Source organism: Dipodomys spectabilis, unplaced genomic scaffold, assembly GCF_019054845.1.
Source record: "Dipodomys spectabilis isolate Male_0828 unplaced genomic scaffold, ASM1905484v1 ptg000145l, whole genome shotgun sequence".
NCBI classification, from domain to species: Eukaryota; Metazoa; Chordata; class Mammalia; order Rodentia; family Heteromyidae; genus Dipodomys; species Dipodomys spectabilis.
In genome coordinates this window covers 15,514,769-15,531,585 of record NW_024870822.1, presented here as the reverse complement: position 1 = coordinate 15,531,585, position 16,817 = coordinate 15,514,769, and positions in this window count along the sequence as shown.

Here is a 16,817-nt window from a genome sequence, read left to right as displayed (position 1 = left end):
TCAAAGATGCTGTGGGCTTATTTTTCAAGGGTGACCCTTGGGAGAATGCTTTTCCTGCACAAGCTACTGAAAGAGCAGGTGAAAGAGATGGAGCTAGATTTATGTCCATGTTTAGCATGTCTATGATAGGTGGTTTTTCTTTATGATTCATGTCACAAGGAAAGTACACTGCTGGGGATGGGACATGTGGGAACACTGCAGATAATTAATGATCCTTGTTAGATAGCTTCTGATTAATGAGGTGGTGCTTTGTAGTTGTTTATTTTCCCAGCTCCCTCCTCTTTTCAATCAATAAGAAGATTACGACTTGAGAATTCACTAAGAGCCTGCATTACTGAAGCTCATGTGTAATCAATTCTCCAAACTTTGCCCTTTTTCTCTCTGTTAAGCTTAGCCTAGAAACCCTTACCAACCTCCTGCCTTGGGCCAACTTTCCTGCAAGGCACTATCAAGTGGTCAGTCAGTCGCTGCCCACATCTGGCGGAGGGAATGAGCCCAGTGTCTAAGTACTCTGTGAGTTCTACATAAATGCACCTGAGGGTTTGATCAGGAAACTGAATGACTCCATTGGGGGATGGGCATTGGAGTTGAGTCAGGTATAAAGGACTAGCAGAGCACTGTGTGTGTGTATATATATTCAAAATTTATCATCTAAAATTATATATATAAAACCTATATAATCTATCTATGTATCTAGCTAGCTAGCTATATAATTTGATTTTTAGCCCTAAGTTTTCTGTCACAAGTGTTCAGCTTGCTCTGGTGGCATTAAAGTAACCAGAGACCCAAAATAGGTGTGACTGTTTGTCAGGGTATCTTGTTTACAAATATAGGTGGTTAGCCTGTAACAGGCTAGGTCAGTTTGGCTTGTGATATACTTGGTATGGTCCACTTTTAGTGGAAGATAAAACTAGCAAGGCTATTAGAAATTAACTTACTCAGAGCCAAGGCTAACAATTTGGTCAGATTCCAAAGATTGTCTTTGTTCAAAGACTGTTATTCCACACACATACACCACCTCCACTGTAAGGGTTAGATACTTTGTGGGAAGAGTTGATGGACAGATTGCCTTTAGTGGGAAGTTGGAAGTCATGGATAATTGTTTGAGTAGGCAATTAGAGTATGGCTCTGGTCTAATTTCAGTGTTGAGGTAGATTAAAGTAGAGAGAAGAGTATATTGTTGTTGAGGGGGGAGTCAAATCCAGATCTTTGTGCATGCTAGGCAAATGCTTTACCCCCTGAGCTATTTCCCCAGTCCTTGTTTTCAGACAAAGTTTTACTGCATAGTTCAGGCAGTCCTTGAATTCAAACTCTGAAAGAGTGGGTGACTTGCTAGATGACATTTAGATAGCAAGGCATATAGAACTAGATTTGAGTTTTGCATTATAAAATTTTAATTCCTTTAGTGAGATCACAACTAAATAGGGGAATGAGCCTGCTATCACCTGGGGAGGAATAATCTGTGTGCATTTTATTCAGAGAAGGAATGTTGCAGAATGGCTAAGGAAGTCTACTAGCTCACATATCCTGTGTGGAACTTGGCTCTCTAAACCGATAGGGAAGTGCTTTTATTTCATTCTGTCTTTGGCTTTTGTATTTCATTTTTGTCTTTGGATTTGACAACGGAGGAGAAAACTTTCAGGTGAGAGTTTTCTTGTACTTGTTGGCCTGCTTGGAAAAAAATCCATTCTTTTTCTCTGATGATTCAACTGACACGTTCCCCAAGGTGACCCACTTTTACCTTCTGAGGTGCTGTGTACACTATTGTATTTATTAAAGATGTTGGGATTTGCTAGGTTTTATACACAGAATCCCAACAGTGAAAATGTCTGACTTTTAAATTAAAGTGATTACATTTGAGATGATGGTCAGGCAGTAACCAATTGCTCTCACACAAGGGTAATTGAAGGGGTGCTGTGTTTTCCTTCTTGGCTTTTGTACAAGGGACCAGGCTCCTGAGAACTCACTAACTCAATAGCCCTCCTTACCCTGAAATGGCCCGTTCAAAGATGCCCTTTGGGTGGTAACCTCCCCATACGCTTTTTTTTTCATAAAGAGAAAAAGATGAGAAGAAGTGGGGGAGACTTCACTTGTGTTTAGAGCCACAGCCTCTCTAAACCGTCTGGAGCAGACTATTTAGTTCCTTGTCCGCTATCCCATTCAGGCCTCTGCATGTTTTGACGCTTTTTTTTTTTTAAAGCTTTTCCATGGGCCTTGACAGCAGATCTCTCAATAGCGACAGCCTGCTATGGTGAGCTGAATGCCCTGTCGGGCACAATGCTCTGAATTTTAATGGTGCTGGCTGGTCCCGGAAGCTTGCCAAACACTGGGCAGGCAGCTGCCTCAAATCCTGCGATGGGCTCAGACTGGTTTCCTAAAATTGCTTCTGTGCTTTTTTTTTTTTTTGGTAGATCTACACCGACTGGGCCAATCATTATCTCGCCAAATCCGGCCACAAACGGCTTATCAAAGACCTCCAGCAAGATGTGACGGATGGTGTGCTCTTGGCTCAGATCATCCAGGTCGTGGGTAAGTTCTCGTTTGTCCTTGATGGCTCATCTGTTAGAGCTGAGCCTGTCCAGAAGGGTCTAATGGATGGAGAGAAGAACACTGATATCTCTAAGAAGGCCAGGTTGCTGTCTGATGTGTTGAGTTTGATTTTGCCTTTTGACTTCAGTTATGTGGGGGACCAGCTTACTTTTCCAATTGAGATATCACACACACACACACACACACACACACACACACACACACACACACATTTTCTTAGAAGTAAGATTTTCCTGGGGCTAAAGGAAAAGGCTGGTGACTTCTAGCACCTTTCTTGCCTCCTACTATCTTTCTGGCTCTCATCTCATTCCCCTCAACTCATGTTATTTTTCTTTTGAAAAAGAAGAAAAAAGAAAAAGGAACATGGGGCTGGCTTAATCCTGCCAATTCTAATTTAGGTCTGAGAAGCCAAAGGATAAAACTCCAGGGATGGTTGGTAGGTTCTGGTTTTAATACTAGGGGAAAAGAACTTGAGCAATGGATTTTTTTTAACGTCTTGGCTGTGAGTTGGGGGAAGAGAGTTGCTCAGGGAAGGCAGTTAGATGGATGCTGGCCATGACTTTGCCTCAGGCTTGAAATGAAGCATCCCCTGGTCCTGCCTGAAAGCTCAGAGTAACTGAGGAGGCGGGAGGTCAATTAAACAGCATTAGGCTGATTGCTGTCACTGGCAGTCTTGGCAGCTGACTCATGCCAAGGGGATAAAGCCCAGAAAAAGGACAGAAACTCAGCGCCTCTAGCATATGTTATTGTAGAAGAATTGTTTATCTTTCAAGTGTGAGAAACAAGTAGCCTTTCATAGTTGTCACCCTGCTCAAGTCTGTGGGGTGATACCTAAAAGCACAGGCAGGTGAGTCTAGGCTGAAACTTTTGAGATTGCACCTGCTGCTCAGAGCTAGACATTTCCATGCTGTTTTAGGACTGCTTTCTTAAGAAATAGCAGCTGTTGTCTCTCTCTCCTTTTCATTCCCTGTGTAACTTTTCTATTGCTATGTGACCAATTGCTAGAAATGTAGCAGCTCAAAACAAGGTATCTTCCTTTTCACACAGTGTCTGTGAATCAGTGGTATAGGGCTAAGCAGGAGACCTCTGCAGAGCTGTAGTCAAGGTGTCTCCAAAGTCCCATCTTCATCAGGGGGCTTACTAACCCCAGTTGCTGGCAGAAATCATACCCTTGGGATTATAGAACTTCTCATTTCCTGGAGGCTGGGTGTTTTGGCCCTTGTCTCCTGAGGTTTCTCTCAGCTCCTTACCACATGGGCCACTTACTTTTTTATTGCCAGCAAGGAAGAAACCAGTGTGCAGGCAGAGTGGGCTGCTGTATTCTATTGGTTTAGAGGCAAGTTAACAGGGGTGGGTGTAATCATTCCTGTAATCCCAGCTACTTGGAAGTTGGTCATTGGAAGGATCTCAGTTTGAGGCCAGACTGGGGAAAAAAGCTAGTGAGATCCCCATCTTAACTAACAAACCAGGTGTGGTGGCATACCTGAATCCCAGCTACTCAGGAGGATATAGATAGGAGGATCATGGTCCAAAGCTGGCCTTGGACCTTGGATTCAAGATGTTCATTACATAATAGCAGCCTTGGTATAACTTTAGTCTACTTAGTCTCTCTCCCCCAGACCTCCAACAGAGGATTACACTGGCCAGGAAATCTACAACTAAGGCTTGATATCAGCTGCCTCTCTTCCCCTAATTTCACTATACTAGAGTTTACATCTCTTGATGTGTGTGTTTGTGTGTGTGTGTGTATGATAAAGAGAGGGGGAGAGACAGAGACAGAGAGAGAGAGTAGGGGGGAGAGAGGGAAGGAGGGAAAGAGAAAGAGAAAACTGGGAGAGCACTGGGACCCAGACAATTGCCGATCAGCCAGCTCAAAGCATTTACTCAGAGTAGCTTATGAACTCAGGTCTCTTGGTGGAACATACTAATCCCAGCACTTGGGAGGCAGAGGCAAGAGGATCATGAGTTTGAGACTAGCTTGGGTTATGTGGCAAAAACCTGTCAGAGAAAGGAAAAAAGGAAAGAAAGAATGTGGAAAGAATGAAAGAGAAAGGAAGAAAGGAGGAAAGGATAGAGGGAGATGTATTTGCGTGTATATAGATATCTATATATTTCTATCTATGTAACATTTCCCCCAAATTAGGGTCCCGCTGGCCTCAGTGTCCATGGTCTGGTCGGCAGAAATCTAGTGCTTGTACTTGTTCTCTGGCTAGTACATGCCTCCTCCTTCTGAAAAAGCCAGTTTCTGTCTGCTACCTAGCTCCCAGGTACAGCTGGAGGGACCCTATCATCATTCCACTGCCTGTGACATTGGGCCTGGGTCTTCATTGGGTCTGGGTCTGACTTGCTTCCTTTCTGAATCCATAGCATTTAGATTAGTGCTTTCACATAGTAATGTTCAGGGAAAACTGAGAGGATTAGTATAAGAATTTTATTTACTGCAAGTCTGGGTTGGGTAGTTTCCAACAGGTGGCCTGGATATTTCTCCTTCTCAGCATTCAACATACTTTCTCCATTGCTCTAAACTATATGGCATGCTTTACTCCTTCCCAGGTTCTGCTGCAACTCTCAACTGTCAGGTTTGTGACAGCTTGAAATCCCTAACCTAATACATGGCTTGCTTCAGTGTAAAGCAGTCAACAGCCTTTTACTTACTTCCTGTGATGGGCAGATAACCACCCACCCCTTCAAGCAACTTGGAATTTCAAAAACTCTTGTCTTAGTCTGCTCAGGCTGCTATAACAAAATGCCTCAGTCTATATGGCTTATAAATAGCAGAAACCTATTTCTCACAGTTTGGGAAGCTGGAAAGTCCAAGATTGAGATGTTGGCACACTTGGTGTCTCCTGAGGTCCTGCTTACTGGCTTATGGATGGGTATCTTCTCATTGTGTCCTCACGTAGTAGAAGCCAGGAGAATTATCTCGAGGGCCTCATTTATCAGAGTCTTAGTCTCATTCATGACACTATGTCTTTATAACTGAATCACGTCCAATGGTCCCACTTCCAAATATTGTCACTTTGGGAATTTAGTTTCAGCATATGAATTTGGAGGGGGAGGGGAAAATACACAAATCCAAACCACAGCAGCTCTTATTTCACTAAATGAAAAAAATGTTTCCATTAGGCAAAATCCCGAAGTAGTGACTCCATTTACCAGATCTGGTCTCTGGGGCCACAAAAAGCATTAATCCAGGGACATAAAAATAAATTGAAGTTAGAAGTTGACTACAATCATTGAGTAAAACATGGATTGACAAGTCTATATGGGTAATAAATAGATAAGTTTAAAACGTAAGTACATCAGGGGAGGAGAATTCCCAAATGCATAGGAGAACACTAACTGATGATAAATGAAGAAGGAATTGAAATTATTATTGTAAAAATTAGTTAAGGCAAGAGTCATGAACGGATACCAAAATCTATAGGAGGAAATTTTATGATGGATAATTTATTAACATGGTCTCAAAATCTCTCTTCATTGTCCTTTTGTTAGTTGTAAGGTCAAATGTACCTATGTCAGAACCAGTGATAGATAGTTCCTCATTGATGAGGGGTAGATGTGAAGCTCTGAGAAGAACACAGTCTCTCTTTAAGTTGTATTCCATTCAGAGAATGGAAAACCTAAAACTAATCATGAGGAATATCAGACAAACCCAAATTGTAATACATCATGTTAAACAACAATGCTGTCTTGCATTGTTCAAAAGCATTAGCGTCATGGAAGTCCAAGTCTGAGAAAGTATTCCAAGATGAAGAAAACTAAAGAGGCATGACCATTATATATACTGTGTGATCCTGGACTGCATCTTATACAGGGAATGAAATGCTCTGACAGATGTTTTTGAGTCAAAAGTAAAAATTACAGTATTGGCATTCTATCAATGTTGAATTTTCAGAATTTCATAATTATACCATGGAAAATAATATGCTTGTTCTTTAGCAATATATACTGAAGTATAAGGGACAAAGGGCATGATCTATGTGGCTTGCTCTAAAATGATTAGAACCATGTGGGGTCCTGCTTGCCTGGGCAACATAGGATATAAGAATAAGGAGAGGGAGAAGGAGAAGGAGAGAGAGGAAGGGAAGGGGAAGGAGGAAGAGAAATATATATTGTGTCCCTATACAGAGAAAAAGAGAAAAATTAAAATGGATATGGGTATATGGGAATTCTCTATACTGTTCCTAGAACTTTTTTTAAGTAAGCTTGGAGTTATATCCAAGTCTAAAGTTGAAAAGAAAACACATTTAAATGAAGGACCAGCAAAAGTTGAAGGTAGCAGGATTGTCTCTTTTAAGGAATAGTATCATTGTACAGGGTTTTTTGATTTTGTTTTTGTTTTGGGTTTTTTTTGTTTGTTTGTTTTGCCAGTCCTGGGGCTTGAACTCGGGGCCTAGGCGCACTGTCCCTGAGCTTCTTTTGCTCAAGGCTAGCACTCTGCCACTTGAGGCACAGTGCCACATCTGGCCTTTTCTGTTTATGTGGTACTGAGAAATCAAACCCAGGGGTTCATGAGCCACATTCCCAGCCCAAGGAATAGTATCTTTCTAGGGCTGGTTGCACACCTGTAATGCTATGAAACCTGACTCTCCATAAAATGGAAATGGTATGTCTTGGGGGGTGGGGGGAGGTAGGAATCAAGGAAAGGCTCCTTGAAGAATTTGCCTCTGAGCCAGGATCTCAGACTTGAGTAGATATTGGGTAGGTGCAGCAGGCAGGGATGGTGTTCCTGACAGAGAAGGGAGGACTGGAGGGAGAGTCAGGGTCAACAGGTAGAATCAGGCTTAGCTTCTAGGTCCAGGACAGTGAATTTTGGAATTTAGTCTGACGACCTAGTTGATTTCCAGACCAAAAATAGCATCAGGTGTGTGACTTCAAAGGAATGTTAGTGTATTTCCTGTGCATTAGTCTCCCAACTCTTCAGCTATTCCAGACACCCTAGGTGGGCTTTTCTGGGTTCTGGTGTTGTTTGGGGTCTGTACTTCCCCTTGTTGCTTTTTTCTAATTATGTAGGAAAAGGGCCTCCCTCTGCTGTCATTGAGAACATTGACTGTGGTTGCCAAGAGCTAAATCTCTATTCTCAGCCTCTTGTTAGTCTGATCATTTTTATTTGTGAACTGCCTAGGGCCAGCAGCTGCCTGTTTGCCCATCACAGTGCCATCCTAAGTTACTGCGAAATTTCCTAAGGCCAGGATAAGCAGCATGAAAGTGGGAGGCAGGCTCCCTCCATCTGTTTGTATTGCTGTCACTCTGGGGAGATGCCAGTAGGGGTTGGAAGGAGAGAAGAAAAAAAGAAGGGGGAGAGAAGAAAGGGAGAATGGGAGATGGCTGAATAAAAGAGAACTGGAGAAAAAGAGGGAGAACATTCTCCTTAGAAATGGAAACAGATGATAGGCACTTATTTTCTGAGCCCTAGCCCGGCTACCTCTGCACATAATCCTGAAATTCAGACAACCTGTGGGACTGTACATTCTTTTCATGTGATCTTAGGTAAAGATAAATAGTTCTAAGGGCCAGTCTCTCCCCATTGGCAAGTGTCAACAGCCAGAGATGGTAAGGACATGGGTTGGAAAATCTTTAAAATGCTCAAAATGCTTTGATGGGGGATTTTTTTTAAGTAATGAGTTTGATGCTATGGTTGTTGAAGAGTGTGTTGATGCTTTCCAATCACTAACTTGTCATCTGTGTACAGACAAGTCATCACATTAGTGGGACTAAGAATGTCTTGAACCTTCTGGGATAGATTACCATTGGCTATTAAAGATGCTGGTTTTAATCATAGTTGAGGACCCTAGGGACAAATGCCTTTGCTGCTTTTTTTTTTTTTTTTTGTCGGTCATGGGGCTTGAACTCTGGGCCTGGGCGCTGTCCCTCAGCTCTTCAGCTCAAGGCGAGTGCCCTACCACTTGAGCTACAGCGCCACTTCCAGTTTTCTGGTGGTTTATTGGAGATAGGAGTCTCATGGTCTCTCCTGCCCGGGCTGGCTTTGAAACGCGATCCTCAGATCTCAGCCTCCTGAGTAGCTAGGAGCCACCAGCGCCTGGCGCCTTTGCTGCTTTGGTTATCTGCTTTGGGGCTCCAGCCAAAGACCCCCTACCCTGAGTTAATAAATTTTGCTCTGAAGATCCAACTCTTCCTTCTTACCAATAAAAACAGAGCTTGTTCTTAGTGCTGTAACCATTTTTTGACAACCATAAGAATTCTTGGGAATTTAAGTAGGGGAAGAAGTATTTAAATTATACAAAATTGGAAAATAGGAGGCTTACTACATTTTATTAAGTATTTAGTGTCATCATGGATAAGCCATTTGATGTATGTCTTCCTGAGGCTTCTTTAAAGTGGTCATCAATAGGTTCTGCCCCTGGGTTTGTTTTTGCTTATGTAAACTGGCAGGATTAGGTTATAGGCAGTATGATATTTGAATTCACAGTGCACCTGCATGGGCTTAGGCAATGGGTTATAAAAAGCAGTTCTAAGAGTCTATAGTCCAAGCTCTTCATTTTTATGTATCCTGATGGTGTGGAGAAAGTCTTTCAATTTCCCAAATGATTACATAGGATCACAGTTATCCATCCTTTTCTGCAACAAGTACTAATGATGGGCTATTAGTCAGTACTAATGCTGACAAATGCTGAACTAGGTATTGACCAGAATCCTATAACTTATGACTTTGGCAATCATGAGTAGCTAGCTAGAAGACACATTGCTTATTGATTCTCAAGAGCCACATAGTTATCCTCTCTAACACTGTTAAAATCTAAGGTCTAGGGGCTGGGAAGTTGGCTCAGGGGTAGAGCGCTTGCCTTGCATGCGTGAGGCCCTGGGTTCGATTCCTCAGCACCACATAAGCAAAAAGAAAAAAGCCGGAAGTGGTGCTGTGGCTCAAGTGGTAGAGTGCTAGCCTTGAGCTGAAGAGCTGAGGGACAGTGCCCAGGCCCAGAGTTCAGGCCCCATGACTGGACCCAAAAACAAAACAAAACAAAAAAAATCTAAGGTCTACTATATCATGCCCACCACAGTTTTCCAAGGATGAATGAATGCCATTTCATTCATTCATGCCTATTCATTTTCTTCTTTTGTTCACCTCACGTATCTCTATTTCCAAGGGAAAGGACAACTGACCCCAAGCAGACATTAAAATCTTGTTCATTGAAATGTTCCAAATATTCATTCCTTAGTTCCACTTAAAAAAAAATCATTAAATGGCTACTGTGCCAGGCAAAGTCTCTGGAGTGACAGTAGGAAAGAATGCAGATAGAAGTCTGTTCTTATGGAGTATATATGATGGCAATTAGATGTTCTAGATACCTGACTTGAGCTGGTTTACTGAACCTTGGCCATTTTTAAGGTGGTTTTTATGGCACCTTTTTGTAGGAAAGGCTTTCTATAATTCCTATCCCAGTGTTTTGTATAAGCAGAGTTGAGAAAATGTCAATTGAGTCTCTTAAGATTGGGATTTCCCCAGGTAGATCATAAATGTGAACATCTAATGTTGTTCTGGCGAGTGCTAAAGGAGGTGTAAATCAGGCTGAATCTATACTAACCAGGCTATCTCTAGTGATTAGATTTCTAAGCAATTTCCCGTCTGAGCTTGCTTTCTTGTTTTGCACTTGAGATAATGGTGAGTTATATTTAGGTTAAGATATTCTAAAATTTTGAAGGCTTGTGGGAGGCAGGGAAATTCTGATTCTGTTTTCCTTTTCAGGCAGTTTTTAATACCTTTTCTTCCTATGGAAATTTTAGCCATGATATTCATTAAAATCTGTTTGGGTTAAGGATGAGGTGGAATTCAATTTTGCAAGCAATTATAGAGCTCAGATGTGAAGAATAAACTTAACATGTTCAAAAGGTTTTTCACAGCCTGGTTAAGGGGAAGGACCAGAAAGTTGGGAAGTTACGTATTAGATGATTAAGGGCAAAACAGAAGTAGGTGTGGGGTGCTTTGAGAACAGACCTGAATGTGCTTTATTCTGTATGATATGAAGCATGGGGCATAAGGACAAGGGGTTGGGGAGGGGGATTGTAAACACTTTAGGGGAGGCAAATCCTTGTTCCTTACTGAGGAAACCTACTGAGTTTATGACCCCAGCTTACACGGTGTCACCAAGAATATTTGGATTTTATATATTTTACAGAGATGAAATAAATATATTAATATATACAGTGATAATATTACTAGAGAACACCTACTGGTAGTCTTTATTAATATTATCTACTTATTGCTCCTATTCTGAAGTAGGTAGTACTAACTACCATATTATACATGAGGAACCTGTGGCACAGAGAGATTAAGTGGCATGGCTAAGATCACACAGCTAAGAAGCTCTAGAGCTGGATGCAGTTTGTATGCCTGTCTGTAGAGCAAGTGCTTTCACCACCCTACATCTTGTTTTTCTTTTCTTTTTTTTTTTTTTAAATAATTTGATTGTCACTATTAATGTGTTGAACACAGGAGCTGCCATTTCCTGAGAAAGGTAATAAGCACATTTCTTTTTCTTGGATAATGTCACCTCTTCCTTTACTTTCCCTCAGTTTCACCTTACCTTTGTTCAACCCTCCTCATAGATACTTTGGGTGGAATCCATCCTTACAATGAATTGTATTAACCATAACAAGTTGGGCCATTCCTCCTCTTTGTCAGTACTTGATTTCCTATTGATGTAATGCACTTGCTTTCACTTTTCTCAGTAGCTTGGTGCTGTTTTGACTTTAAGCATGTATATTCCCTGATCTAATTTGGACTTGCTATGTGGTCTTAGTCAAGCCATTTTGGAATCTAATTCTTTTGCATTCCCATTTGCAACCACTTTGGGAATGGCATCAGAATAAACAAAACTGGCAGTATTTCTGTTAAAGAGTCGGGAGGATGCTCCGATTCTGTCCCCAGGAGCTGAGTTGTATCTGGACCCACTCTGCACTGTCCCATCTTTTGAACAGAGGTTACTGTGACATTTGCTTCTTAGAGCTGAAAGCAGAATCACAGCTCACTCCATTTCTCAGTCTCCAAACAGTGCCACTTCATCCCATCACTGCAACACTGACATCAATGCAGTTGTCTCTGTTTTAAGTGATGACGACCTTGCCCCAGCTGTCCCTGGAGGACAGCAGCTTGATGATTAAGTCCCAAAGCTTGCTAGATGTGTCTTAGTATTTCACATGCCTGTGTTGATTGGACAAACCTCAGTATGGGCCTTAGGACTTGGGCTTCATATGTCCTGAGCATCACTACTGAAAGTGTCTCTCTGGCAATTATTTTCCTGACTTGTATTTCCTTTTTCAGCAAATGAAAAGATTGAAGACATCAATGGCTGTCCAAAGAACAGATCGCAAATGGTGAGTGGTATGTGGGTAGTGAATGTTTATGTTAGCAAGCCTTGCCTTAAATGATACTGACCATCTTGTAAAAACATTCACGCCAGACACTCTGCTTCAGGGGATTATATTAATGCAACAACAGCCATGTCCAAGTAGCCATGCTCTGCTTCTCTGACATTTGTTGGCATTTGTTGAAATGGCTGTGATTTTTACGTAGATTGTGAGATAGTGAAAATGAAATATTGTCCTTGCTTTTAGACTTAAATTATGCAGAATGAGTACAAAAACATTTGTATTTTAGAACATGGACTGTTAGGACTCAAAGTCCTGTGACAATTTTGTGTGCAGTGCTGAGATGAGGTGATAGTATCTTACTGGTCAGAAATGGGGGATGTGATGTGATTGCTTTTAAAGGTTAGAAGGATGTGAAATCAACACGGTGACAGTGAATGGAATGAACAGGCACAGTATAATCTTGACAAATTGTATTCTTGTTGGTGATACATTTAAGCTATAATGTTACAACTTTAAAAACTCAAAAATTAATCTTTATAAATCTATAGAACTGGGGTGTGGCTCAAGTGATAGAGTGCCAGCTGTGAATGATAAATCTTTTGTTTTTTTTATATATATCATCTTTGAATTAAAGTGTGTGATCATTGTTGAGAATGGTGAACTGTGTTGCTCTAAGCAGAAGATTTTCACTTCCCGACACCTTTTCAGCATAAAGATTTACATAATATCTATTATCAGACTCTATTAAGATAGTGCTAGGGTTTTTACCTGTTTAAAACATGAAGGTAATCGCTTAAGGCTGGGCATGCTTCCATAATCTTAAAAAGGAAGTGCAATTTATTTCTATCACCACACCCCACTTCCTTTAGAGTAGGCACAATTTGACAGGTCTCATGGAGATACCAAAGTGACTGACATTCCTTGAGTTCACTGTTAAATTTTCTAAATTGTTATCCTAAAGAGGTGGGCTGAAGGCTATCTTTTCTGACCACATTTTTCACAAAAACAAAAGAGGATCATTTTCTAGTTAATATCTGAAGCAAGTTTCTTTTTTTCAGTTGTTCTATTAAATGTTTTTTTTTCTTTTTGTTTGACCCAAATGACAATAGTTCCTTACACAGGATAGTCGCCAAACAGAAATCTCATAGCTACTTTGACTCTTGAAAAACTTGGTTGCTATTTTTGCTAGAGCTACTGCAGCTGTCCAGTATATTAATAATTGAGAAAATTTGGATGATAGAAGACTTAATTTTAGTGCAAGCATTTTCACACATGCAATGTTATCTTCACATGAAAGAGATGTATTACTTTCCTGCAGGACAGATATCAGTACATTTGTGCTGGCCTATAATAATGCATCTGTAGAGATGACTTTTGAAATTAGTTAACCTTTTATTTGGTTCATTTGTATTTCATGCGCCTTTTATTGGATGTGTTAGTAAAGTTTACTTTCAAGCTTATAAAATATAATTTCTGATTCTTTTATGCCAGTTGATTTTATATGCAAGTATGTTACAAATACTACCATAGCAGCAAAGCAGTTCTGTGTTTTCTCCATTACTCTTTCAACTGTGTTTTATTGTTTGTGTATGTGTGTATGTGTGGACTGTTTTTTTTTCTTTTTTCAAGAATGCAAGAATAGAAAATCCTATAATTGTGGTAATGAGTTCCAGCTTGGGGGTGGGGAGGCAGACAAGATCTGTGGCAAACCTAGCAGAAAAATAATTCAGAAAACAGGATGTAAGTCCAGAAGTATGTAAGAACTTCCACCACAGTCGTTCTGTTCTATAGGAAATGAGAAGGATGATGATAAGGACAACAGGACTATTGTCCTTTGTATTCACTATAAAATAGAAGCAAATGCATAATACACAGCTCATTAGGTAATGTAGGAAGTTGGGTATTGCTCTGGTTAATAGAACACCTGTGCATCTGTGTACGTGTTTGCATGCATGCATGCGTGTATGTATATGTGTGTGCCCAAACACAAACACATAAAGCATATTTACTCATGGGAAATGTTATTTGAGAATATGACACAGTGTATAAGACACCATTTGTAGATTTCTAGGAGGTTAGCTTCCTTGTGAGGCCTTATTTAGGGTGACCAATGATGGCCATTTTTTCTTGTTGTTTTCCAAACATTGCTCATTTGGAGGAGAGGATGTTGGGAGAGTAACAAACTCCCCCAAAATAATGTGTAGAGTTAATGTGATTACTACCTAAGAAAACAGATTATCTATCCAACAGTCTCTTTAATGGAGCAACTGTTTCAGAGCAGGAGCAGAATAGATGCCATCCCAGTTTTCAGCAAGCTAGTTGATTTCATCAGTTGGTCAATGGGAGCCTGAACTTTGTAGGAAGAGCAAGCCTGGAAGAGAGGACATTATTTTCCTCTCCTCTCACTGTTTCTCACACATTGGACTACCTAGGAGTTCCAGTTTCTGCTCTAACCAAACCCTGGGCATTGTCCCTGAGCTTTTGTATCACTTGACTCACAGCTCAACTTGTGGATTTTTATGTTTCATTGGAGAACAAGAGTTTCACAGTCTTTTCTTTCAGGGCTGGCTTCAAACCACAGTCTTCATGTCTCAGCCTCCTGAGTAGCTAGAATTACAGGTGGGAGCCACCAGCACCTAGCTGAAGGGAATACATACATGTGTTTGTACATACTGGAATGTAGGCTTGAGAATTTCAGAGGCATGGCATTGCATCCTGTTAGCCTGTCAATTTGCAGACAGTCATAGGAATTTTCTAGTGTTAATATAGGCCAGGTGAGTGCACAGGTGAGCAAGATGTGAACTCTGTCCACAAGAAACTCAAATGAGTGGGCAAGAGACCAAAGAACAATTAGAACAATAGAACTTTGCAGCGGCCACCACAGACACCTGTGCAAGAGGAAGGTTAAGAATAACTTCTAAGAGGTTCATCCTGAAAGAGTTTAGCATAGGGCAGTGTGGGTGGAAAGGATTCTAAGCAGAAGCAGTAGGTACAAATCCATTTCTGCATTTTTGTTTACCTAAAGATGACATGGATCCCACAGAGGAAGTGTTTGTGAATCTATTCTCATTGATCTTCCCAAATCACCAAGTGCTGCATTCATGAGGCTCTTCTGGCTTCTCGGCACCATCAGCGCTTTCTCTTGTGCTGAGGATGCACAGAACTACATAGAGGTCTTTTTAGACTCAGGAAAGGCCTTTCAGTATCTTCATTACTCCCCAGACTGCTACATCTGGAAGAATCACCTGCAGTGGGCTCCAGAGCCAAGTTTTCTAGAGAATAAAATCCGAGACCCTCAACTGTATGGATAGGAGTTCAACCATGGTCTCTGGGAAATGAAATTCCTGCTGAGTTGGAAGGGGGTTATAATGTTTTTCATGTCAGCACTAGTCCTTGTTTATTAACCTTTTCACGTGATCTGCAGTAGCTTCTGGGACACTAGCTACCTGAAGGGAGAAATGCAGGAGCCAGGTTGTGCAGTACTATCGCTAGGACTTCAGTCATCAGCATCCATAACCTCAGTGCTCTGCTTTTGGTTCTCAGAAAATGGGCCATGATTGCGACCATTAGGCAGAGAAAGAATGGCAGCAACTTCTCTTTTTAGAACATCCCAGCCTCCATTTGCTTTTATGAATTCACTGGCTTTGTTCCAGTCTGACTGTGATACTTTGGGGGCCAAATCCTCGGAGATGAAGCTTTAGAACATGCTCTCAGTCTAGCCCCTGCCTCCCCCTCAAGGTCCACTTGGCCCTTTAGTTTGTATGTGTGCGTCAGACCTAGTTAAAATATTCTTTCTAAGTAACATCGCCATGGCAACCTGGGAGCATCTTTTTGACTTTCAAGTGCTTTGTTCAGCAGAGTTATGTGTCAGTTTGGAAGGAAAAACATTTCCTGGAACTCAGCCAGGGGACGCTGGGCAGCCCCTGGGCTGCCCCCTCCCTCTTACTCACTGCACTCTGAGACAGTAAAGGCAATGGATCAGTCCCCATTGAGCCTTGGAATAGCCTGTAGCAAGAGGTCATTTTCTTGTTTAGCCATCATTATTTTAAGCTACTTGGCTTTCTGTCCTTAATTAGGGGAAGTGCAGAGGTCAGGAGTCCTGTTTGCCCTTTTAGTTAAAGATCCCAGGTTGCTTTCCCTTTCAGCCAGTCTGGTCCCTCCAGGGCTGTCCAAGGAGTTCTCCTGCTTTCTTTCCTCAGTCCACCTAAACAGAGGGCTGACTGAGCCCAAGACCAACCAGGCTGGGCTTTAGCTTCTCTGAGGACTTGAGCTAATTGTTTAATCTTGTGAAGCCTCAGACTTCCTGTTCTATAAAGTAGAAATGACAATAACACATACCTCATAAAGTTTTTCTTAGTGCTAATGAGGCAATGAAAATGATGATAACGAATAATAATAATTAAAATTGGAAAAAGACATTCTAAAGTAGACTGAGTATTTGCCTTGTACCAGGTGCTGCTCAGACAGCTATGTAAACACCTTTAGTTCATGCTCCTGAAGCATCTGGAGGCAGGTGATCTTATTATCTCCATTTTCCTGGCATATGGGCAGCCCTTGATGATGATGTTATTTTTTAAAATTTTATTTTCCTGGTCTGGGATGTAGCTCAGTGGCAGAGCGCTTGCCTAGCAAGTGCAACGTCCTGGGTTCGATCCCCAGTACCAAAAAAAAAAAAAAAAAGACAAAAAAAATACAGTTAAAAAATTTTATTTTCCTGTAAAGATGCTGTACAGAGAGGTTACAGTTACGCTAGTAAGGTAATGAGTACATTTCTAGTTGGACATTGTTATCCCCTCCTTTGTTTTTTACCTACTATCCTTTCTCTCCACTACCTCCCCCCTCCCAAAGTTGTAAGTTTCATTTCCAACATAGTCTCTTGTGGGTATCATTATTGCAAATGGGTTATCCTGTATCCTTGTTTCACCTTTGTTATT